Raw genomic sequence first — 26,543 nt, 5'->3', positions numbered from 1 at the left:
GGCTCTCTGCTGGAGACAGGAATTCAGGGCTTTGCCGTCGTCATAGCAACTAGGAGTTCCGCGGTCCCCCACCTTCCTCCAACTCCTACTTCCCCCGCCGGCCCGGCAGAGCCACCGCTTCTCTCGCGAGATTTGCGCCCAGTGCCGAGCGGCCCAGAGGTGATCTCACCCGAGACTTGCGGAGGGAGTGAAGGAGGGGAAGGAATGGGGCGGGGAGGCGGGGAAGCGAGGGGAGTGGAGGGGAGGGAAGGGCGAGTGAGGCGCAGCCACCGCCGGCAACTTTGTGAGCGAGTTCAGTGCGTGCGTGAGCGAGTGAGCGAAAAAGTCAGTGCGGCGCCGACTTCCCGGGAGGAGGGTCCCCTGGGAGGGCCAGGTCTGGGCTTCAGAGGCCGCCCCCAGCCACTCCATCTCTTCCCGCCTCCGTGGCTCCCCCCCCCCTTCCCCCCCCCCCCCCCCCCCCCCCCCCCCCCCCCCCCCCCCCCCCCCCCCCCCCCCCCCCCCCCCCCCCCCCCGTCCTCCCGGGCCTTCCCACCCCCGTCTGCAGTTACCTGTCTCCTCCCCCACTCGGCACGCACGTTCCCTTCCCCTGCGTCCACCTTTGACCTCCAGACCTCGGACCCCCAGCGACCCCATACCCGCTTTACTCGCCCGTTGCCCCCGCCCCCAGCTTTTTCTCCTGGGGGCTGGCGGGCGGGATGGGGGGCGCTGAGCCTCGGAGGCGGTGCAAGCGGGGACCAGGACGCCCAGACAATAGTTGATGCCCGGGGACGGAGGCACCTCCGTCCCCCACTCCTCCAGGAGCGCGGGCCCCACCGGCTGCTCTCCAGCCTGCTTTCCGGGTTCCTCTCGGAGCAGGACTCGGGAGTTGGGCAGATTCCGCCCCCACCTCCTCCGGGCCCCCCTCCGCTCGCCGCCCGCCCCGGCCTCGCCGCCCGCTGTTCTCCGCAGAGGAGGCGGCGAGTGAGCGCGCGCCGACGGTCCACAAGGTTTCTCTTTCTCCCCAGGGAGAGCGCGCGGCGGACGCGCCCCGGACGCGCGGCGGCACCGGGCGGCCGGGCCGAGCGGTAAGTGGCTCCCGCGCCCCGGGTCCGGGCAGGGGAGCGGGAGTGCCGGACTGTTGACAGCCTCCCCATTGCATTTTTGGCCGGGGCTCGGGTCCAGGGCCCGTAGCGGGACTCGCGGAGGCCGGTCAAAGTTTTATTTCCGATTCGGTGGCGTGCTGATAGCGCAGCTCGGCGGGGGCGAGTCCGGGCTGCACCGCGCACGGCGCGCGCGCACGCACCTTGGAGTCCCAATCTGCATAACTACTGGCCGAGCGCCTCCGCGAGAGGCCGGGAGACCCGCGCCCCCGTCGGGGTGGCTGCGCCCACCCAGCAGATTTCGTCTCCACCGGGCACCCCTTCCCCTTCAGTCACCTGGGTGAGCGCTTTGCAGGCTGCGTTGGAAAGGACAGGCCGAGGGGCTTAATCATGGGAAAGGGAGAAGAGAGCGCGGTGCCCGCGGGTGGTTAATTTCTCTCCCCCGGGTCCGGGGGGCGGGGGGGGGGGGCGCGGCGGTGAAAGTCGGGGATGCTCTAACCTGCTTTCCGTGGAGCCAGTAAACCTCGAGAGGGCTGGGAAGGCGTGAGGGTGCTTCAGAAAGAACTTTTCCTCTTTAGCCTCATCTGTTTCCAACTTCTGCCCTTAAAGGAAATTTGCGAGGCTCCCTATCGCTTCACGGCATTTCTGCGTGGACATGTAGCCGTATCGGGCAGGTTGAAATTTCGAGTTTCACCGTTCGTTAAATATAGAGCCAAGGGAAATGGCTCACTTCAGGGAAGATGTTTAATTGAGTTGTTGGTATTCGTTTTTGAAAGGAAGCATTTGGGGACTGGTGGTCCCTAGAGACTGCATTTACCTTAATAGATTTAATTTTTCATGACGGGTGTTGTAGAGGTTAGCATTCACTGAGACTCTCACTACCTGCCAGACGATTATATTTCTAAACTGGAGCCAGTGAGTGATGCGATGCAAATTTCAGAGTAAAGGTGTCGACTTTCATCGGGTTCCAGGTCTATCTGGATGAACTGGGGTTGGCGTTTCCTCTATAAAGTAAGCCTTTCATGTTGAAACTCTGACTCAGACTCTTAAAGCCATTGTTTTTATACTGGTACTCTGTGGGAGTTAAGTGTCAACTTTCTCTTCTTTTCTCATATGGAATATTCATCCAAGGCAAAGATTCTCTGACTTAATCTTTTGGAAAAGTACAAGATTAAGTTCTATAGAATCATACTCTGCAGCCAGTTTAGTTAACAGTATTAATTTTCTATATAACCCTGATTTAATGACTTTCACTTTTCTCTTTTTTATTTTTTGAAGGCTGCAATTAAGGTACCTTTGCCAGGATAGAAAAAAAAAACCGATGGGAATAATATAGAGCAGTGGTAACAGCAGTAGTCTCAAATAAAAGATTTACGTAAAGCAGTTTATGGCCACTGATGTGTCCAACTATTAGGTGACATACCAGTTATTAACAAGAATATTAATATTAAAGCATTTTTTCCCATGGAATAAATTATTTATACTGAGGCACCAGCAATTAGCAATGCATTTAAAATGACTTGGGTAATGATTTGCTCATAAATGGCTAGGGGCAAAATAAGAGATTTGGGGGGATGGATGGCTTTATGTGGGTGACAACTTATTTTCTTATCTCATTATGCTTAAGTAAAGGACTCTTGAAGTTTACTGTATCATTAGATTTCTCCAGTTGACGGAGAGAACAAGTTTGGCAAGTGGCTCAAGACAGTCAGTAGGTGTTGCTGTTAGCCTCTCTGCAGTTCCTGGTGCTGCTGCTCTGGTTTGAAATTGCAATTCTAGTACAGAACACTTTTTAGGTCAAGTGTCGGGAGGTTGTTAGGATCCTGTGCAAGGGTTGAATTGAATCTTTGGTAATAAATCCAAAGCCCCTCACTTTGATTGTCTACTGAGATTCATTTAACTCTATTCTTTCACTGTTACTTTCTGGAGTTTGTATTTACTTACTTTGCTTTTGCTTTGAATGACATCAATAATTTTGGGGCAGCACCCCCACCCCCATTTTTAAAAACAATTTTAGAAAACAACTTTACTAAAGTCATAGATTGAAGATTGCTTGATCTTAGTGTTTTATAGACTTTAGGAGGGATCTTGGTTGACTGAGTTGAGACATGTGTAAGTTCTGTTAAATTTGCAGTTTGAATTCTTTTCAATAAATGGCTCTTTTCTGTCTCTTCGAGCTGTGAAACAGAAGCATGAGAGGTAGAAGAGTGTAAGAGTACAGATTCCCAGAATCTTTCCAATTGAGGGGAAAGTATGTAGTGATTCATAAGGACATGATTATGTGCTTCTTATCATTCCTCATGGCTATGTTATCATTTCTGTTAGTCCATGTCAGTGTGTGTATAACGTATGGATATCCTGAAGATTTCTCGGTGACATTTCACATTTGAGCCTTTTGGTGCACTGATCATATTGGACGGTCTCTGAGGAAGACACAAAGATTCATCCCTCTAATGGAGTGTTAGATCTCTGATATAGAATGCTTCTTTCTTCCTTTTAACTCAGATCACAGAAGTTTATACCTCAAATTCAGAAAAAAAAAATTTTCCCCCACAGTATCACTATATTCCTAATCTTTTGAGGTTTTTGGTGAGTCAGGCCATATTTGCTCAGTGCCTCTATCTGGGAGGTGTGCTGTTGGGCCCCATGATTGCAGTGGTGAGTACAAGTGTGTTTCTAGCCTCATGGGATTTCTAGTCCAGTGGGGCCATTTGTAGTAACCTTTCCGGGTTTGGTATTATAATATGCTGATTCTTCATAAAGGTTTTGCATAGCAGGCAATAAATTATTATTAAACATTTTTTTAATGTTTAATTTTGAGAGAGAGAGAGACGGAGACAGAGAGTGAACAGGGGAGGGGCAGAGAAAGAGGGAGACCCAGAATCCAAAGCAGGCTCCAGGCTCTGAGCTGTCAGCACAGAGCCCGACACCGGGCTGGAACCAATAGACTCTCGCTGGTGTTGGATGCTCAGCTGACTGAGCCACCCAGGCGCCCCAATAAATTATTTTTAAATGTTAAGTTATTAAATTCATTTTTGAAATAATGGAACCCAGAACCTTGTTCTCAGAAGGTCCAGGTTTCAAATTTTCTGGCTAGGGGATCTTAAAAAATAGTCAAACTCTTTGAACTATCTTTCTGAAAAACTGGGTTTTTATGCAGAGATGGGCATAATGCTTGTTCCATAGCTTTGCTGAAAGAATTAATGAGAAATTAACTAAGTTATAAATTCTAATTTGCAATTGCATTTTCTTCCTGATAGATTGTTAAAACTGGAACAGATTTTGAATTTAAATCATTTGGCCCATTTTTTCCATTTTACAGATGAGGAAACTGAGGCCCAGAAGTGATTTGTTCAAGGTTATAGAAGTAGTAGTTAGTGATCAGGCAGCAATTGGAAGTCAGGTTTCCAGATTTAACTGTACTCCTTTGTTTCCTGTTTTTGAATCCCTGAGATTAAAATTTGTTTACTACTCCATCTCTCCCTCTTAATTGTTCAGGGTTTATTAAGTGCCTAAAATGAGAAGAAGCAAAGCTTAAGGAAACAAACAAAATCCACATTAAGGTTGAAGTGCTATGTAAACAGCATTGGTGTAGTATTCAGGTAAGCTTTAGAGTTACTCAGATTACAAAATTAGGGAAAAAGAAATTATGAGTTACTTAAAATATCTACATGGTAGAGCCTATAGGCATCCTCCCGCATTTGGCGGGGGGGGGGCGATTTAACTATGCATAACATACTTGTATGCTTTTTAGAGAGGGCAAACTTAATTTGTTCTGGTTTACCATTTTCTTCCTTTCTGTATCACATTTTTTCATTTGCAAAAGAAAGTGGCTGTACCTTCCTTATTTCCGGAACAGTGGCAACTTGTGGACCTTCTCTCTGAGTCCGTGTAAGTGTTACCTTGGGGTGAGGGTTTGGTGGGGAGTATATGGGTCAAGGGGAGGGATAATTGCTCATAAAACAGGAACTTGTTGAAGGATCTTCCTGTTGAAATTGTGACTGACTTATATAGCACCACCCTACCTGCCCCTGGGGTAATCTGAGCCAGGGGAGAAGAAATACACTGCCAGTTGGGTGACTACCCTTTAGATGAGGGGCTCTCCTTTTTCCAGGGTGGATTAATCAGTACAGTATTCTTTTCAGTGCTCCTCCACGACTTTGTGTCTTGTTCCGAATATTGCGCTATTTAAAATCTGGGTGTTCCATTACCACTTGAGATTGACAACCCAACTTTCTATCCACTTCTTATACCAAACGTATACTTTTTTGGTTAAGACATAAATTGACCTCGTTGGATTTTTGTGTTTGGTTGTTTCTTTTCCCCTAGCTAATTAAAAAAAAAAAAAAAGCAAAACAAAGCCCACATACCTATATGGCACCTTATTTTCCATAGTTTAGATACAAATGAATTATCCTTCCGTCATTGCTCTTTTATTCTTAAGGTGGGCTTTTGATGAGCTCTGGAGAGAGTCAAAAGAAATTTGGGAGAAATTCCCTTTGCTCGGGATCTCTGAAACACATGGTTTGAGTGAGGGATGGAGTAGCATGTGTGTGGTTGGGCTTCTGAGCACGAGGGAACAAAGACCCACTGGGGTAGATCTTTAGAGATGGGGGCCAGTCCACATCCATTTTCTCCTTTAATTCTGGCCCGGGGAGAGTAATGAGAACACAAGGGGTTTCTTGAAGATGGAGAGGGATGACGCCAAATGCCATGGAGGACCGCCATGTAGGAACGCGAGCGCGGGGTGGGGGGTGTTCTAAGTCGGCCCCTCCTCCACAGCCTTGTCTTGGTAGGTGGCCTGCGGGGTCTGGCCCAGCCCTTTCGCCTCGCTTCTGGAAGTCTGGGATGAGAATTTTCAGTCTTCAGCTTTCTAATTTGTTACTTGTCATGTTGCACCAACGACTCCCTCTAATTAGGATTATAGTATGCCGCACTTTAAATTGTGGGAAGCAGGCAATTACATAATGTTAGATTTCCCTCTTTCAGCCGGGGAGAGGCCCCAGCGTGGAGGCCGGCTGGAGTGAGCTTGGAGAGGGCGCGCGTCTGGTCTGCGCAGGCGCGGGACTCGCTCCTGGGCAACTCGAGCGGACGGGACCAGAGGTCCAGTCTCGGCCACCCCTGGATTCTTTTTCCTTTTTCCTCCCCCAGACTGGGTCCGGGTTAAATGACTTTCCCAGATACAGTAGTTAATTTTGGTTATTTTTCTTTTCTGCTTTTCCCACAAAGTCTTCTACCAAAGCTACAGGTATAATCATTAATTGGTTTTTGTGGTTCAGGGTCTTGCTTCCTTTTAGAATGAATTCCGAACTACTCAGAAGAAGGTGAAGCGAAGGTCTTCGTAGTGAATGATTACGTTTCTGTAATCCAGACTGAACTTTTCCTTGGGCTCCTTTATTATTATTATTATTATTATTATTATTATTATTATTTAATATTCTGGAATATTTGCCTAGTTAGGTATTGTAGTTGGGTATATTGTGAGCTCCTTGCATTCCCTTTAACAGTCGTAGTTCCCGGTATTGATTGACTTTGTGGCTCGGATGCTCTCAGAGAAGCAGCTGACCTGTGCTATCTCACACTTTCAAGAAGAGACAGTACTTCTGAGGAGATGCCTATAAGATCTATCATTATAAATTAGTTGCATGTCCTAAAATTTTCACCCAACTTGACTAGTATTGCTTGCTTCACCTATGTGTACCTAGGAAAAAACGGAAAACAGTGTTTTCCCAGATTTTTTCAAGAAATGTAAGTTTGTGACTTGTTGGAACCAAACTGCTTTTCTTCAGAAGACTTCAGAAACACATGTTCTTATTCTTGCATGGCAGGTTGGTGTGTGATTGATTTACCTCCTCCCTTTTACTAAGCCTAATTCTGGCCACTCCTGTGAAGACCTCAGAAGGTTCTACCCATTTACTTTGCCTGAGTCTAACTTCTGAGCAGCTGACCTTTCCTATGTAACAAGAGTGTGCTTTGTGTCTATATGTGTTTGGGATGTGGTTTGACTCATGGCTCAGAAGCCTGTGAGGATGGCTTGTCCCAGTGGAGACCCAGTGCGGTTCCTAACCCTGGTCTCTTCTGGTTTGGGAGGTGCCTGTGATTTTTCAAAGCGTCTCGGTGTTACTTTATTTTATTATTTTAATTAGGATCTTAGTGCTAATCCTTTGTAATAGGAAGTGAGGTACAATAATCCAAAACAAAATGTTCCAGCAGGTAAATGATAGGTTATGGAGAGCGACGGGGTTCATAGAAAAGCTTTATTCAGAGTTCAAGAACGTCAGCCTAATAATTGCTTTCGGCGGGATTGCTCTGAAGGTCATTTTCAAGGCAGTGTTTTAAAATAGTGGTTTTCAGCGGTTTGGGGAGAACATGTGTTTTGGGGGGAGCAGGGAGTGCTTGGGCGGAGAGGGTAGGGGGGATCACAGCGAACTCTGGGGCTTTTCTCTGGGGCAGCAGGTGAGACACCAGGTGGATAGAGGATTGAAGAACTCGGTGGATGATTCTGTCATGCTTCTCCTCCACCCAGTTGAGAGCACAATAGTTTTTGTATCAGTTTTGAACCCATGCTTGGCAATAAGGTAGACGCCTGGTAGGCGTCTCCCAGCAGAGAGCAGCTGGCTGGGAGTATGTAAACTTAATTTTGAATTCGTGAGGAGAGAGCCTCTGGTCCTCTGTGCTGGCCCGCTGACTCAAAAAGACAACTTGGAAAAAATTCTGGAAACGACTGCCAAAGGGTCAGGCTGCTTCATTTCTGCAGTGGAGGCAGAACGCATGAATCCAATTTGGTAATTCTGCGTTGGCACTTAACTTTTTTTTTATGGTCGTAAAAAACACGTAACATAAAGTTTACCATCTTAACCCTTTTTAAGGGTTTAGTTCAGCAGTGTTAGGTACATTCCTGTTGTTGTGAGGCACATCTTCAGAACTTTCTCCTCTTGCAAATCTGAACCTGTACCCAGGAATTAGTTCCCTCCTCCTTTTCCCCTTAACCCTGGCCACTGCCATTCATTCTCCTTTCTGTCTCTGTGAATCTGTCTGCTGTAGATTCCTCGCCTAGTGGAATCATGCAGTTTTGTCTTTTCGTGACTGGCGTATTTCACTCAGCAAAATGTCTTTGGGGTTTATAGTGTTGGCGTGTAACAGGATTTCCTTCTTTTGAGGGTAATGTTCCATGCTATGTGTATACCATATTTTGTTTATCTACTCATCCATTCGTGGACGTTCTGGTTGCTTGCTGGCTATTGGGAATAATGCTGGTGTGAACACGGGTGTTCAAATGTATCTTTCAGGTCTTGCTTTCAATTCCTTTGAATATACACACAAGTGGGATTGCTGGATCTGATGGTAGTTCTATTTGTAACTTTTTGAGTAGTCTCCATATTGTTTTTCATAGTGGTTGTAACTTCACAGTGGGTTTACACTCCCACCAGGAGTGTATGAAGGCTCCAGGGTCTCCACATCCTCGTCAGCACTTGTCATTTTCTGTCTTTTTTCATAGTGGCCATCCTGATGGGTGTGAGGTGGCATCTCATCGTGGTTTTGATTCACATTTCTCTGATAAGTGATGTTGAGCACTTTTCATATGCTTGTTGGCTGTTTGCATATCATTTCTGAAGAAATGTCTATTCAAATCCTTTGTCCATTTTTCAGTCGAGTTATTTGATATTTTTATGGTTGAGTTGTAGGCGTTCTTTATATATTCTGGGTATTAACCCCTTATCAGATACCTGGTTTGCATACATTTTCTCCTGTGGTTTCTTTTCACTAGGTTGATTGTATCCTTTGATGCACAGAAGTTTTAAACATTTGTCAATTTTTCTTTCGTTGCCTGTGCTTTTGGCATCATGCCCAAGAATTTATTGCCCAGACCAGTGTCCTGAAACTTTCCTTCTCTGTTTTCTTCTAGAAATCGTATAGTTTTCATTCTTATGTTTAGGTCTTCAATCCATTTTGAGTTAATTTTTGTGTATGGTGTAAGATGAGGGTCCAACTTCATTCTTCTGCCTGTGGATATCCAGTTCTCTCACATTGTTTGTTGAAGAGATTGTCTTTTCCTCATCGAATGGTCTTGGCTCTCTTGTTGAAGCTCAGTTGACCATATATACAAGAGTTTGTTTCTAGGCTGTCTGTTGTCTTAGTTATGTATTAAAATCAGGATGTGTTCAATTAAGCTACTTTTAATTTATGCTATTCTAGATGTTAAGTAATCGAGAATAGATAAGTCAACAATTGAGAAAACAATTCATAGAATTTTTCATTTTTTGAGGGGATTAGACATGCTTAAAGAGTGAGGGAAAGTGATTTAAATGGCAGAATGTATGCAGAATGTACTGTCAGTGTAGTTAGAGCTGTGTGTCCAGCACTTGCTGTTACAAAGTTATTTCACATATACTTAGTCTAGTGGCTTGGGAGAGTTGCAAAAAGGTGATGAACCTTAACTTGATCTTGAAGATCAGGTGTATATTCCCCTGGGTCCGTTGTATCATGGTGTTCTAGAGAAGTCTCTATTGGAAATCTCAAGATTTTCAGTGGTATCAATTGTTATAAGAGCTGTTACTTGGAGAACCTGGGTGGCTCAGTTGATTAAGCATCCGACTTCAGCTTGGGTCATGATCTCACGGTTCGTGGGTTTGAGCCCCGCATCGGGCTTTGTGCTGACAGCTCAGAGCCTGGAGGCTGCTTCTGATTCTGTGTCTCTTTCTCTCTACGCCTCCCCCGCTCATGCTCTGTCTTTCTGTCTCTCAAAAATAAACAAACATTAAGAAAAAAAGAGCTGTCACCTGTGGTGTTCTTTTCCTTGACACTGTTTTCCTGTTCCAGTCCACTAGATTCTGATTTTCCACATCTGCTCGAATAGTCGTAGACCACATACAAAGATAGAATACTTAGCCACAGCACTATTTTCTTTTCTGGCATGTGCAAAGGACAGAAAACTAACCTGGCTCATTTGTATAGGATGAACTGAATGAGAGAGATTGGAACCAGAACAGCAAACTAAGTGGCCATTTTATCAAGTAATCTAGGCTACTGAAGACATACTTTCTTACCTTCTTAACTAAAATGTGAGGATAATTTTGGTTGAGTGTATTATGTATTACTTAAAGGGCCATTGGTAGAATTGCTATGGAGGAAACTGTACTATGTTTGCATTTAGTAGGCCTGAAGTCAAGATTTGTTTAGTGGTGACCAAATGGATTGAGATCTACGTGGGGGAATCTATAAGGAGTAATTTACTCATTTATCTTCTAAGTATTTATTGACTCCCGCTGTAATGCCAGGGGCTAGTGGCTACTTTTAGTAACAAAAGAATGTATGATTCCTGCTCTCATGTGGCTGATACCCTTCTAGTGATTGATAGGGTCCTTTTCAGCATTCTGTTCCTTATCTGGCTGATTTTTCTGTTAGTCAGAGGCCACCTGTTTTACTGCTGATCCAAAAGAATTGTAGTTATTTATTATGAAAACAGTCCTGTGTTAAACAATCTTTGTATAGGAGAGGAAAGAAACCCTAGACAGTTCTGCCTTTTCGGTTTCCAAGGAGATAGGTCTTGGCAACATTTATTTTATCAAGTGCTTTTCTGAGTAACAGAACTAAAGGAAACCGGCTCAAACGAATTTTGGTTAAGTTTTTCCTAAGGAGCCAGATAAGGTTTTCAAATCTGGGTTTCCTCTGCCTCCACATCTGTCTCGAAAGAATCTAGAAACCTAGTGTAGGTTAATCTGGATTTTTTCATTAACTTTGATCCTAAAGTAGTTATATACCCTTTATGGATCTTCATTTTTTTCACTCATTCAACACTTATTTTCATTGTTCACTTATTCTATATACCAAGTATCTTTTCATTTGTAGGAGAAAGAAAGTTGAGGGTTGAATTAAGTTTCCTTTAAGGCCAACTGTTCAAATTCTGTGAGTTTATTTTATTGTGATTTAGTAAAATTTAAGGCATTTACAGATAGTAGAAATGTTTTTGAAAGAAAGAAGTTCAGAGAATTTATTTTTAATTCTAAAATAATTTAGTAGAAGATTCTGTAATGGTGGATAATTTTAGCATTAGTTTCACTCTGATCTGAAAACAATCAACATTTTAACTTAACTCTGAGTGTCTTTCCTTATAATTTTGGTAGGACACAATTCTGAATCTACCTCTTCCGTTACTATGTTTAATACCCTAGAAATTTAATTCCTGTTTCAGATGATTGGTATAATGCTAATGTGGGAGATTTGGAAATGCTTATCACCTTGTTTTCTAGGTATTTGGTTCAGAGTCTTTTAGAGGCCTTGTCATTTATGTGCATGGTAGTCTTGAGATGTAGCGGCGTCTTGTTACTAAATGCAGGACATCACACTGAAACTCTGGTTACCAGGGCTGTGATCGTTAAGCTGGCAATTGCCCATGTTACCGTATATGTAATATTCAGATAACTAGTGTGAGAGTTCATGGCTTTATGAAGTGATATTTTCATACTAATTTGTTGTTAGAAAGTGAACATAGTATTGATTATGTATGATAGGATTCAGTTATTCAAAGTAAGATTTAAGAATTTCTTCCCCTGGGGGTGCCTGGGTGGCTCAGTTGGTTGAGTGTCCAACTCTTGATTTCAGCTCAGATGAACCCAGGGTCATGGGATCGAGCTCCACGTTGGGCTCTGTACTTCATGTGGAGCCTGCTTCAGTCTCTCTCTCATTCGTTCTCTCTTTCTCTTTCTTTTCCTCTTCCCCCCTTGTGTGTATGCTCTCTCTCAAATTAAAAAAAAAAAAATTTCTTCCTATGTGGATTATCTGCTGTTGTAAATCTGGTCCTGTATATACAGTAACAAACAACTCTCAGTGAGATGGGAAGCCACCAGAGGGTTTTCTTTTTTTTTTTTTTTTAATTAATAGTTTATTGCCAAGTTGGTTTCCATATAACACCCAGTGCTCTTCCCCACAAGTGCCCTCCTCCATGGCCATCACCCCCATCCCCTTTCTTCCTCCCCCGCCAGAGGGTTTTCTAAAATTGTTTCATCTGACATATTTTTGAAGCAAACAACTTGGTTCTGTAAGAGAAAAAATGAAGTATTTGTGTATCGGGGGGACTAAGGTGGAAGCAGGGGATTTCTGGGGGATTAGCAATAATCTGGGTCAGATATGATGATAGCAGTGGAGGTGATGAGAAGCGGCTGGATGCTGGACATCTCTCAGGTGGGGCTGACGCCGTTCCCTGAAGGGTGTGGGGAGGTAGAGGGGAAGAAGGAGCGGAGTCAAGGATAGCACCAAAGTTTTGGCCTCAGTGGAATAATTCATGGAAGTGGGGGAGATGGGAGGGACAGTTTTGGTGGGGAACTAAGAGCTGAATTATACATGTTGGGCATGTGATAGCTGTCAACATACAGGTGGAGGCGTCAGGTTGGAGCTGGCAGGTCTGTGCATCTACAGGAGCTTCCTTCCATTTCTTCGTCTGTGAAATGGGGAAAGGGTTTGCCCTTCCCAGAATTCTTGAGATCAAGTGAGAAAACAAAGTTAAAACTTCTGAAGTTATTCTCGTAATGGTGGTATGATTTCTGGAAAGTAGGCTCGTTACCATCTTCGATACTGTGTGGTCTCTTTTGAACCACGTAAGCCACAGGCCATGGGCCAGAAGGTATTGTGGAAAGTTGGCATTTGCCTTTCCAAATAGATGGAACAGCTTTCTTTTTGATTCATTCCGTGAGTCCTGGGCAGCTTCTGGGAGAGTTTGGTATTTTGGCTCCCTTCAGGGTTCGGAGAGCTTCATTATGCATAGAGCCACCGGAAACTGCACGGTGTGTAGCGCCAGACCTGCAAGTCAGAGTGATGTTATTTGGGTGGGAGGACATTATGGTGGAAAAATCCCAGCTCTTTCCTTTCTCAAGGCCTTTATTATTTTAGGCTTTCCATGACTTGCATCAGTTAACAGGCAGGGCATAAGAGGTCACATTTATTAGAGAGACCACTGTCCACCGTCCGTGATTCAGAATACCTGTTTGTATATTCCTAGGTGTTTGGATTGCTTAAAGTCTCATTATAGGCAGGTGAAATACATTAAATGTATATTTGAACCCAATGGATTCAAATTTAAGATACAACTGAAAACGTTGAAAGCGTTGGTCTTATAGTTGTATCAGTGGTATTTCGAACTTACTAAATGTTCTTCTTTAGAGATTGTGGTAAATAATTGTGTCCTTGAGATGCAGGATTTGTGGATAATTGATACCTTCCTGATGGTGAGGTGTTGCTTGTGGAACGTCTTCAGTCCAGAGAGGTAGGTGCTGGTTCTTGGCTCTTCTGATGCCCTAGGCAGTTTGAACAGAGGCTCTGCACTTTCCTCACTGTCCTCGTGGTTTGTTCCTTCTTCCGTCCACAGGATTCAGTTGGGCATCAGCTGGTTGTTCGATTTAGGAAGAGGAGGAAGGGGTGTCTTGGAGGGCCTGACACATGTAGTGGGTATAACTGGGAATGAGTGACCGGCGGCTGTTGGGAGCTATGTCTCTCTAAGTTTGCTAGGTGTTCAGGGTAGGGAGAGCAGGGATGGCTTTAATAATGAGGGAAGTCATTGGGGGAACAAGAACTCCTGGTGGAAGGAATATAGCTTTCTTAGACTAAGATGCATGTTAGAAATTTCCAAATTGCCTGATAGCTTTTTAGTTGAACTCGAGTCTAGTAATCATTTTTATTGGGGAGATGGGGTCTAAGTTTCTGAGGTCACAGTACCAGTTTATGCATGGCTAAGTGTAAAAAAATTTTTTCTTTATGTAACACTTTTATTGAGTTATAACTAACTTAAATTAACCCCTTTGAAGTGTATAGATCAGTAGTTTTTAGTACATTTGTAGAGTTCTGTTACCATCTCCATTAACAGTTTTAGAACATCTTCATCATCCCACAGAGAAACCTCATCCCCTTTGCAGCCTCCCCCTGTTTTCCCCAGCCCCATTCCGCTCCCCACTCCCAGCCCTGGGATGTGTGCTGTAAATGGGCTCGGGCAGCACGTGGGCGTTCATGGCTGACTTCTTCGGCATGCTCCACCACGTGAACTTGGGTGGTAACGTTCCTTTTTGGGCTCACCACCAGATACTCCTCATCTGCTGGCACAGGAAGTACAGCTAGTGCCGGGGCCAGAGAAAAGCACAAGACCATGAGCTGCCATGTGTGTCTCTGGAGCAGGGATTGAGCTCCGAAGCTTCCATTGACAAGTCACCCCGCGTGCACTCAGTGCACTGGGTTGTGTGGTTACCTTGCATCTCCCTGAGTGCTTTCTTCTTTGAGTTTTTCAAGTAGTGCTCCAGAAGGCACCTCGAATTCGTCCCTCTCTTCTCCCTTTGGTCTTGTCCATGACCAACCACCTCCATTTTTTTTTCCCTTCTGAATTGATTCCTGTTTTCAACTTTTCCTCTTTTAATTGCCATCATCTTAGGACAGACCCTTGACCTTCTGTTTTGTGTCTAGGTGGCTGTGGCAGGCTCCTTTGGGAGCACCTTGCTTCTTGCTATCCTATCCTAGGCCATCTTATCTGTCTCTTTCTGTCATCTTCCCTGTGTGTTTCTAAGGTGTCCCCTAGGTACACGTGCCGCCCCCCAGGGAACTAAAGTGGTTCCGTTCACTTGCCACCTCAGACTCACACTCTCCTGCCTGCTTTTATCTCTCCTTTCCTGCTTATCGGATTTCTTTGGCCTCTCCACTACGGTCTCTGCTTTCTCCTCTTCCCGACTATTCCAACTTTCTTTGAGCCTTTGCTCATTTTCCGTTTTAATGCTATTCAATTCAAATCACTAAATTCCTCACCATATAGCGTTCTCTCTTTTATCTCCTTCCCTGCAAATCATGCTCCTTATCATTATCTCCTCTCCCCTCTGTTGCAATACCAGCCCCTGAGTTCCAGTTTTATCTGGGTCTTTCTCATCCTTCTGTGCCCACCTCCTTTCCTGACCTCTTTCTGTGTAACACTCACTTTGATTTCTCCCTTCTCTACTATGCTGTTGTACTGTGTTGTATACTCACATTAAATAATTAATGGGTAATTCACCAAGAATTTTAGCCTGGAGGGGCGCCTGGTTGGCTCCGTTGGTTAAGTGTCCGACTTTGGCTCAGGTCATGATCTCACAGTTCGTGGGTCTGAGCCCTGCATCAGGCAGGCTCTGTGCTGACAGCTCAGAGCCTGGAGCCTGCTTCAGATTCTGTGTGTGTGTCTCTCTCTCTTTGCCCCTCTCCTGCTCACACTCTGTCTCTCTCTCAAAAATAAACACACATTAAAAAAAAAAGAATTTTAGCCTGGAGAAGCCTCGGAAGGGATGTCATCCTTGTCAGAAGAGTTGAGGTCTATCACACCAGAGGAGGAGAGATTACCTTTGTCTTCCCAGGCCCATAGAGAAGGACAGGAGTGGACATTAGAATGAGCATCAGAAAGGACTTGGCTTGTGGGTGTGACGGGTTGCATTCCCCCTTGCATGCCTAGGCTGGATCATTCTGGATGGGTCCTTGTACTGCGAATTCATGGGGGCTGGAGGAGGTCAGTGGTTTTTAGTCTCCGCAGAGTGTTAGAATCACCTGGGGAGCAGGCTAAATACATGAGTTCTCTGTCTGCACATTGAACGTTCAGACTGAGCAGTGTGTGAAGCCAGGCGTGGAAACTTCCGAGGCAAGCAGCTCTCTTAGCCCTTGAGAGGCTATGGAGGTCTCATTTGTTTAACACATTTTTCCTGAGTTCCTGCACTGTCCAGCAATGTAAAGTCGTGGGTTTTGCCTCATGGGACATATTGTTGAGGGGGTAATGCAGACAGACAGGTGAAACCATGTGATTTCTCCTTGGGTAGATGGAGATCCTTGGAGGATAGGGACCGTTCCTTGTTTTGTGTGTTTATTCGCCCCCGAGGAATGGGCACATTGACGTTCATTCTTGGGTCGCACACTGATTAATGTACTGCGTACTGATTTATTCCCTGTTACAAGACTTGTGACTGTGTTCTTTATCCGGTTGTTTTCAGACAACTTAATCATTTGGGTGAAAAGGAGCTACTCTCTTTTCGATTGCTTCATGGCAGCCTTGGCCTTTGGATTTTGTTGCTTCTTAGTTATACAATTTTACAAAGGCTGCCACTTACCAAGTACCCAGTGTGCCAGACACTTCATGTCGCATCACTGCTAATCTTTATAACCAGCCTGAAGATAGACGTTAGGACTTCGTGAGTGGGAGCCGAGCTGTCGAGTTCCTGTTATAAACCTTCTTCCTACATTCCCACACGCTGCAGCGGCCTCTGAGCTGGGGGATTGTCTAGTGCAGTCACCGGTTGCAGTCAGGTTCTGGCTGTGTGCGTAGAATGCTGCCTGTCTGTGTAATAGGGTAGCTGCGACCATCAGCCTATTTGTTTTAAACACTGTCTGTGCTGATGATAGAAGCTCTCCGCCCAGTTCTCCAATGAAAGGCTGGTCTTGCTGGTAGAATTTTTAAGCACGTATGTAGTTTATCATTTGTCTGTGTTCTGCTGCAGTGGAGAGCTAGAGACTGTGTTTTTGTATCTCCAGTGATGATCTGTGTTTCCCAGAACTGGCATGTGACCCATTTGGCCATTTCTTTTCCTATATCTGTTGTGGGACTTTGGCCTGTCAAGGTGACCGCTACAGTGCTCAGCTAATTATGGTCAGAAATACCTTGTGCTGAACTCTACCCGTGAGTAGGTTCTGTGCTTCGATCATCTTATTTTATCCTTGTGGAATTCCTGTGAAGTAGGTCTGATCAATAGATGACAAAGCTGAGAAAGGTTAAGTATCTTGCCTCGCTTTCAGACCCTTCCCTGTGTGCATCTTTCCTGGTTTGTGCAGGCATTGCCCCATTTCTTTTAATCTCTCTCAGCTCCTCCTGTTGCTGGTTTCACTAAGAAAAATTAGGTGGTAGGTGAGTGAACTTTTAGGAGGTGGGTCTGAGTAACTTATCTCAGACTCCTAGAGAAAATTCTTGGATAAGGTATTTAATTCTCTCCCTTCCACTGGAGTCAAGCTAATGGTTGTTATTGAGTATTCTCTCTGGCCAACTGAACTTAACTGCGATGTGGGAAACAGCCTACAAGAGAAGTTCAAGGCCCAGGGCTGGAAATGTGTCTAGTGCAGATAGCAAGATTAAATGTAAATATTTATGGTGGTGCCGAAATAAATATAAATCTTCACAGAGTTTGTAATAACCACAGAATTATTTTCTAGTGAGAACACTTTCATTTCACTTCCCAACTGAAGGCAAGGCAGAAAATGTGAGAAATATATTTTCTGGCTGAAATGCTTTCTGTCTCATCTTGGAGCATGGGTTCTGCTGTGATGTTGTCATCCTGTCATTGATTTCCACCTGTTACCCTAAAATTATCATCCTGACATCAAGTCAGCATCTGCTTTGGTTTGAAGTAAGTGTGTTTTAAGAACCAGGTGACATACTAACAATATGTAGATTATTTTTATTTTTATTTATTTTTGAGGAAGAGGGAGAGACAGAGTATGAACAGGGGAGGGGCAGAGAGAGAGAGAGGGAGACCTAGAATCCAGAGCAGGATCCAGGCTCTGAGCTATAAGCACAGAGGCTGACATGGGGCTTGAACTCACAAACTACAAGCTCATGACATGAGCTAAAGTCGGACGCTTAACCAACTGAGCCAGCCAGGTGCCTCAGCAATATACAGATTTTTAAAGAGAGGTTAATAGTCCTAAAGTTTATTAAAAATACAAACCAGGTATAAGGTCAGTCCTGGCAATCAGTTGTGCTTCTAGGAAACACACATTCATTTTATCAGACAGAATTGAAGTCACTAGTAAAAGGAAATTTAGTTAGCTTAGGTCATGGTAAAAAAGGAAAGCATTTTTATTACCTAACCTTTTCTTTTGACTTGCAAATGGTGTATGTTTATTGAAACCAATATTCCCTCTTTAAATTTTATGTTCAGGTCATTTCTCCAAATCAAATATTTGAGACTAATCTTCTGGGGCGCCAGGGTGCCTTTGTCAGTTAAGCTTCCGACTTTGGCTCAGGTCATGATCTTACGGTTCGTAGGTTCGAGCCCCGGGAGTATGTAATGAATTTTGGGGGCACTCATTTAGAGCTAGACCTGTGAGGACCTCAGCTCTGTTCACCGACCTGTTCTTGGTTTATCTCTGCTGGCATGAGTCACCGTGAGCAGTTCACCATGTTTGTGGGTAGCAGACTTCATGTTTCACTGCTTTGGTGTTTTGAAAGCTACCTTTTTAGTAATATATAACTATGATAATCCAAGTTCACTAAAGACATGCCACATTCATTCCTTGGTCCACCCCACTGTCTGTTCACAAAGTCCATTTCTAAATGTTACCTGGATATTCATCAGACACTCGACCAATACTCCCTGAGTTGTTTTGTGTCAGGTACTGACTGCTGTGGCCAAGGTCTGTGCTGAGAGTTGTGCAGATAATTTAGCAGTCCTGTTCTCTGGACACTTCCAGCTCGCTGGGAAAGTCGGGAAGACGAGAGGAAGATGCCCAGCAGGAGAAAAGGAAATCATTTAAATATATTGGCTTTTCTCTTCTTTTTCTTTTTCTCTTTCTTTGTATTATGAAAGTATTGCATAAGGAATTTTTGGAAAATTTGGAAAGTAGCAGAAAACATGAAGAAAAAGAAAAAATCCTCCATCCGCTTACCACCCAGGATGAACTAACCACAGTTAACGTTTCCATGTTCCCTATCTTTTAAAAATGGCTTCTGAAAAACAATCAATGAGCAATTGTCCAGCACAAGGGGACCTGAAGGTGAAATCTGACAGGGGGAAGGAAGCAGCATTTTCCGTCACGGGTGGCAGGACCTCAGGTGCAGTAGCCTTGGGGTTGGGTGTCCAGATTCCTCAGGAAGAAAATGCCAGGGAACAAGACCAAGAATAGCTTTGACCTCAGATTTCTCTGCGACTAGTTTGAGTTACAAGTGAGTTGTGTCCTAAAACTTTGTAAGGTGTTTTTTAGCTTTCTGGATGTTCTTCTCAGATGTTAATTTTGTTTTAACCTGTTGGACATGAGTAAGACAAAGCCTGCCCTCAAAGACAGGGTGTGAGAGCTGAGTTACAAATTGCAGTGTGTTCACTGTGTGCCCAGGGTTTAAGGCCCAGGAAGTTCACAACAGGAGAAGCAAAAAAAAGAAAGTTTCAGTTTTGAGAGTCCATTACGTACTAGTACTTTTTTGGATATTCTTGTCTTGCTAATTTTCATAGCCAACATTTGAAGAAGGAATTTCCCTCATTTGAACAGTTTAGATTTAGAACGTGGACACAGAGGCTAAGTTGCATTCTGTGTTACAGTGTTTCGTGGTATGCGGCAGCGGCACGTGTGGGCTTTGGGACCGCAAACCTGGTTTCCAGCCTACCAGTGTGACCTCAGGTGGTTCCTCCTCCTCTTTCCTCTTCTGTATTATTTTTAAATTCTTTAAGTTATGTTTATTTATTTTTGAGAGAAAGAGGAAACAGAGCACGAGTGGGGGAGGGGCAGAGAGAGAGGGAGACACAGAATCCAAATCAAGCACGAGTCTCTGAGCTGTCAGCACAGAGCCTGACACAGGGCTTGAACCCACGAACCGCGAGATCATGACCTGAGCCTAACTCGGATGCTTACCAACTGAGTCACCCAGGTGCTCCATTCTTTATTTTTTAAAAAAGTGTATTCATTTGTTTTGAGAGCAAGAACGAGAGAGAGTACCTGCGTGGTCTGGGAAGGGCAGAGAGAGAGAGGGAGAGAGAATCCCCAGCAGGCCCCACACTGTCAGCACAGAGCCTGCTGTGGGGCTTGATCTCATGAACCATGAGATGGTGACCTGAGCTGAAATCAAGAACCAAATGCTTCACCGGCTTAGCTACCTACCCAGGCACCCCACTTTCCTCTTTTTTTAAAAAGGGGACAGTGATGATGCTTAGCTTCCAGGGTTGTCAAGAAGAAACGAGACAGTGTGTCACGCAGGCCCTCCATACAGTTGGGGTTTAGTACCAACAGATGGGAGTTCTATTTACGATGGTAGTTGTACAGCAGCACGTACAGGCACGTGACAGACACCCAGTCCATGTCAGCTGCCCAGCCTCTCGTCTTGCAAGTCCTCGTAGGGGTTCAGCTTTCCTGGTGTCCTTTCCCTGGGTTTTTAAAGACCCTGATGGAAAGATAACATTTCATTTGGGTTATAATGGAGGGTTGTTGGAAACATGTATTTCATCTGCATTACACAGGAATATCCCATTGCATTATCGTTGTCTTGGAAAAGTTATCCTGAACATTCTCCCCTGGGTGTCAGATGGGGAAGCCTAGGAGACTTCTCCCTGATGAAGGAGAGGGCAGGGGCCAGAGGGAGGAATCAACTTGGGTCTCTTCCCAACGTAATTTGCTCCCTGCCTGCCTCAGCAGGGACTGCACTAAGGCCAAGTGCCTGGGATTTGTCACTGAGGAGAGGTACAGAGGGCCGGGCGGGTGCTTAAGTAGGAAAAACGTAGTTGCCCTTGCTTATCCGTGCTTTTTCATTCACACATACTCTGTCAAGAGCTTGTTGAAGCTCTTCTGCGTTCATGCCACCTTTGGGCCTTGGAATTCAAAGCCAGCCTGAAAGCCAGCCATGTTGGCAGATGGGCAACAGAAAATTACAGGTCACCTAGTAAGTGCCAGGGCAGAGAGAAGCTGGGGGGGCTTTGTCAAAATATGTTAAAATCATTTTTCTTGTTTGCTTCACCTGTTAGACCTTGAAGGCCAAACTGTGGCTTTTGCAGCTTTGTATTCCTAGAGCCTAATCTTACATGCATGCCCGAATAAATATGTATTAAGTTCAAAGCTGGCACAGGGTAAGGTAGCTTATAAATGGTGCTTTTCAGCTATCTGTATATTTGTGGAAATCTCAACCCGATAAATGGAGACATCTGAGAACTCCTTGATCTATTCTTAGAAGGTAGAAGAAGGAAATTGTGACTCACAGATTTATGCTGAGAACGTTGGATGAAAGTGGCTTCCATTTCTTCATGACGAAGAGGCTTACGGCCTAGAATTGTGGAAGGGGATTTCACAAACCTTGGAGAAAAGATACAGTATACCTCCAAGGCCAGCAGAACTATAAAAAGAAGTGTATGGTTTTGTCCAGATGGGTGGGAAGCTCCAAGAAATAAAAGTTGTGACTGTAGATTTCCAAATCACACACATAAGCAAAAATGGGGCTCGCTTCTGAAGGAGGCGGCACAGCTGTTTAGGGCCATTGCAAAAGAAGCCAGCTGAAAAAAAAAATAACAGCTTTATTGATATATCATCCACATACCATAATTAGCCCATTGAAAATGCACAATTCCCTGGTTTTTGGGATATTCACAGCTTTGCGCAGCCATCACCACAGCCAGTTTTAGAACATTTACGTCATCTCAAAAAGAAGCCCCATGCCCTTTAGCTGTTGCCCCCCACACCCCCTTCCCCCCCTTCAGACCTGAGCAAGCACCGACCTACTTGCTGTCTCCCGATTTGCCTCTTCTGGATGTGCCATGCAATGGAATCCTGTAATGCATGGCCCTGTGTGCCTGGCTTCTTGCACCTGGCATCGTGTCTTCAAGGTTCATCCCTGCTGGAGCATGTGTCTGTTCTTTAGTGCTGGGTAATATCTGTTTATGGTTTTGTGCCATTTTTATAATCCATCATTCGATGGACATTTGGGTGGTTTTCACTTTTTGTGTGTTAAGAGTCCTGCTGTTTTTGTGTGTACTTGTTTTCACTTTTCTTGAAATTGCTGACTTCTGTAGTAACTGCGTTTAAACTGCCAGACTTGTCCAAAGGGGCTGTCCCCGTCTGCATTCCCACCAGCTGTATGTGAAGGTTCCAGGTGTCTGCATCCTTGCCAACACTTGTTGCTGTGCTGTTTGGTGTTTTATTTTAGCAGTCCTATGGGTGTGAGGTGGCATCTCACTGTGGAGTCGATTTGCATTTCCTTAATGACCACTGATGTTGATCATCATTCATGAGTTTATTGGTCATTGCATTATCTTCTTTGGAGAAATGTCTGTTCAGATCGTCTGCCCATTCTAAAATGGAGTTCTAGATCTTTTTATTGTTGAGACTTACGAGTTGTTTGCATGCCCTGAATCCAAATCTTTGATCAGATATGATTTGAAATAATTTCTTCTTATTCTGTGGGTTGCGTTTCTACTTTCTTAGGAAGCCGGATTTTAAGAGGTGTACAGAAGAGCAAGGGGCACACAGGAAGTACGCCGACAGGAGAGCAGACCCAGGGGCTACACGTGTTTAGACAGGTTATGTGTAGCATGACCTACATACCTACAGGAGGGGAAAAATCTGAAGTTACCACAATGATTTCAAGAGACTTTTTATAAGGATAATACATATGAAGTGCATCATAAAGATGGAGCCCAATAAATCACCAGAAAATGAATACGCCTGGGTAATCCTCACGTGGGTTGAGAACGAGAGGACCACCAGCCCCCCGAAGCCTTCTCATGTATGGAGGCCATCACTAGCCTCCCTCTTGCGCAGAGGTCACCACCTGTGACTTGTAACACCATACATTTGTCTTTACATGTTTTTGAAATTTGAGGAAATGGGACCCTAAGGTGTGTTTTCATGTGTGCCTGGTTTCTGTTGTTTAACTTGTAAAATTTGTTCATGTGTTGCTTCCAACTATAGTTCTTTTTTATTGCTCTATAGTTTTCCATTGTATGAGTATACAACTGTTTATATATTCTATTCTTAAATTTTTTTTAATGTTTATTCATTTTTGACAGAGAGAGGAAGAAAGCAAGCAAGGGAGGGGCAGAGAGAGAGGGAGAGAGAGGGAGAGAAGCAGGCTCCAGGCTCTGAGCTGTCAGCACAGAGCCCGATGTGGGGCTTGAACTCATGAACTGTGAGATCATGACCTGAGCCAAAGTCAGATGCTTAACTGACTGAACCACCCAGGTACCCCTATGTATTCTACTCTTGACGGGCATTTGAGGTTCAGTTTCCTGTCTTTGTTCTGCCCTCTGAGGTACACATGAGCATGCATTTCCATTGGATACCTATGTAGGAGTAGACTTGCTGTGACAGAAGGTATTTGTGTTCAACTTTAATAAAGGTAAGTTATGTGCAAATTAGTTTTCAGTCTGTAAAACAAGATCAGGAAGAAGAAAGAAGCTAGACTGTTTAATGTTATTAAAGGAGAGAGTTAAGAGTCATTTACTCCTTCCTCTGCTGTCTTCTCTAGCAAAGAAAATGGTTTTCCTTCAGAGAAGGGTAGACAACAAAAGATATAGTAAAGGGAGAGAGTTCTCACTCAGTTAAAGAAATGAGTTGTTTCCCAGCATACCGAAAACTCTGTGGTTATTTTTGAGGAACCCACTTGGAAACCTCAAGAAATGAGAAGGTGAGAGAAACTCCTGAAATCGGTGTTCTTGTTTTCTGAAGAAAGGAGCATGGATTAAATTTCAGGTGAATTTCTGGCAGAAATCAAGTCTAGGTTTAAACAGGTGATTTGATAACACCGAGAGACTGAGGTAGTGGTTATCTGGAGCCAGGATAGTTTCTGTCATTCCAAAAATATTTATTGGCCTTCCCGTTCCCATAGGGTCCTGATACTTCCGGTGCCAGAAATACACAGGTGAATGTCAAGCTCCCAGGTTAGGATAACCCCTTGTAGCAAGTTTTCATGGTGCATTTCCTTGCATGCATCCTTTAAATGGCTCAATGTGGAAGAAAACAGACTCTGATAAGTAAGTAATTACAAAATGTATGCAGAATGCCCATAAAGCTGGTTATGAGGTGCTTTGTGACCCTGGGAAGGAGAGGGAAGAGGAAGTCTTTGAAGAGGTGATGTTGCTTCTAAAATGGGAAGAGCAGGTAAGGTGGGGAGGGAAGGTACCGGCTGGTGTGGGTATGAGTGCATTTCTGCTATCCTGGGTAAAGTCTGCTGGAGAAGCTTTCTAGAAATAGGAGGATGTGGCTGGCTGGCCACTGATTGGCCTCACAGTGAAAACCTTTGCATGTCTTGCTGAGGAGTAGGGACCTTTATCTTACAGGCTAGAGTAGCTCCGGAAAGATTTAAAATATCCCTGGAGTAGTCAGAGCAGATTTGCACTTAAAAAGTTTGCTAATAATGTGGAAAATAAAAAGTACTAATCTGAGCCTAGGGCAACAGGAAACTCTCACTAGAGTGAAGGTAGGGAGTCTGCAGGCCAGGAGGTCAAGAACAAGAACCGATTCTAGAGGGATTTAGGAGAGACTAAAATAAGTCATTCCGTGCTAATTTACATTCTTTTTAAAAATACCTTTTAAGAAGGTTAGATAGGTTATTGTTAAGGGACTGCTGTCTTTTGATTTCAACAAAGCATCTAGTTTAACAAAATGCCGTCCTAATGAGATGAGATGGAAAAGATGAACTGGGTATTTGGTGGGTTTGTAGTTTGTTGGAGAAATATACTTCACAAAAATGTTTAGTTTTTTGAGAGCGCAAGCAGGGGAGGGGTGGGGAAGAGGGGGACCGAGGATCCAAAGGGGTCTCTGCACTGACAGCAGCATGCCTGATGCTTGAGTCAGACTCAGTAACCTTGAGATCATGACCAGAGCTGAAGTTGGACACTCAATCTGAGCCATCCTGGTGCCCCTAAAAATAGTAGTTTTCATGGATTTGTATCAGCCTTTCCTCTTGTGCTGGGCTCTTTCCTTCTCTGGGTTACAACTTTTTGAAAATATTTTTTTTCAACATTTATTCATTTTTGAGAGACAGAGACAGAGTGCGAGTGGGGGAGGAACAGAGAGAGGAAGACACAGAATCTGAAGCAGGCTTCAGGTTCTGAGCTGTCAGCACAGAGCCGGATGCGGGGCTCGAACTCACTGGCCACGAGCGAGATCATGACCTGAGCTGAAGTTGGGCACTTAACCGAGAGTCACCCAGGTGTCCCTCTGGGTTACAACTTTATCTTTTCTTTTTCTTTCCTTTTCTTTTTTTTTTTTTTTAAACTAAGCCCTGTGCCCAACATGGGCCTTGAACTTGGAAAACTGAAATCAAGAGTCACATGCTTTACTGAGTCAGCCAGGTGCCCCATATGTTTTATCTTTTATTAAAAATGGTTTTATTGTTGGTAAATGTATGTGTGAAGCAAAATTAGAAATGTAAGATAATGGCAGTTGACAGAATCAAGGTTTTAAAATACACGTGTTCTGGGGCCCCTGGGTGGCTCAGTTTGTTAAACATCTAACTTCTCGTTTTGGCCCAGGTCATGATCTCATGGTTTTGTGAGTTTGAACCCCCACGTCGAGCTCTGCACTGACAATGTGGAGCCTGCTTGGGATTCTCTCCTCTCTCTGCCCCCTGTACCCCCACGTGCACTGTCTCTGTTTCTCTCAAAATAAATAAATAAACTTAAAAAATAAATAAAATATGCACATTAAAGGAGGTGAGATTGGAGGGGACAGAAATTTTATTTTCATATTTTGAAGCATAATATATATAAGTACACAAATAGATATAGAATACACATCTGTGGTATTGACATTTCATGGGGGAGCATGATTACGGAAAATGTCTAAATAAAGTCTTCTTGGGGAGTGATAACATACAAAGGATGAGAAACACTGCTTCAAAGGAATTCAAGAGTTGCGGTGCCTGGCTGGTCAGTTGGTGGAGCGTGCGACTCTTCGATCATGGGGTTGTAAGTTCAAGCACCTCATTGGGTGTAGAGATTACTTAAAAATTAAAAAAAAAAATCTTAAAAAAGATTAAAAGATTTAAAGGGTTGGAATGGTGAGCTAAGATTTGTGGTAGGAGTAGGTGGGGAGACACCTGAATGTGTCTACATTTAGGACCAAAGACCACATTATAAGATTGGAATACCTGTTGATTGATATGTTTATGTGGAGAAAGAAAAGAAATAGTGTCTTTGTTCATTTTATTTGACCTTAAACTCAGTATGAGTCCACAAGGTGGATTTTGCTAAGAAACAAGTTAATACAGCCTTAGGCTTCGTTTATAAAAATGGATGTTACGGCATCAGGGAAACACAAATCAAAACCACACTGAGATACCACCTCACGCCAGTCAGAGTGGCTAAAATGAACCAATCAAGAGACTATAGATGCTGGCAAGGGTGTGGAGAGACGGGCACCCTCCTACACTGTTGGTGGGAATGTAAACTGGTGCAGCTGCTCTGGAAAACAGTGTGGAGATTCCTCAAAAAACTATCCACAGAACTCCCTTATGACCCAGCAATAGCACTGCTAGGGAGTTGCCCACGGGATACAGAAATGCTGATGCATAGGAGCACATGTACCCCAATGTTCATAGCAGCAATGTCAACAATAGCCAAAACATGGAAAGAGCCTAAATGTCCATCACCTGATGAGTGGATCAAGAAGATGTGGTATATATACACAATGGAGTACTACATGGCAATGAGAAAGAATGAAATCTGACCATTTGTAGGAAAGTGGATGGACCTTGAGGGTGTCATGCTAAGTGAAATAAGTCAAGCAGAGAAG

At 44.1% G+C, this 26,543-nt stretch overlaps 1 protein-coding gene across 4 annotated transcripts in view; it reads left to right on the top strand.

Moving 5' to 3' along the window:
* The first annotated feature begins 283 nt into the window (after window positions 1-283).
* Window positions 284-26,543, top strand: part of SIPA1L1 (signal induced proliferation associated 1 like 1) — a 365,455-nt gene continuing 339,195 nt past the window's right edge. For 2 of the 4 annotated variants that reach the window (XM_029952096.1, XM_029952095.1), the window contains exons 1-2: window positions 292-324; window positions 1,005-1,064. The gene's annotated coding sequence lies outside the window, so the exon portion shown is untranslated. Of the gene's footprint in view, window positions 325-1,004; window positions 1,065-1,305; window positions 1,420-26,543 lie in introns of those variants that run through there. The other 2 variants (XM_029952089.1, XM_029952090.1) reach the window with 2 other exon arrangements.

Source organism: Suricata suricatta, chromosome 9, assembly GCF_006229205.1.
Source record: "Suricata suricatta isolate VVHF042 chromosome 9, meerkat_22Aug2017_6uvM2_HiC, whole genome shotgun sequence".
NCBI lineage: Eukaryota > Metazoa > Chordata > Mammalia > Carnivora > Herpestidae > Suricata > Suricata suricatta.
The sequence above is the reverse complement of the archived record's forward strand: the minus strand, read 5'-3'. Positions and strand labels throughout refer to the sequence as shown.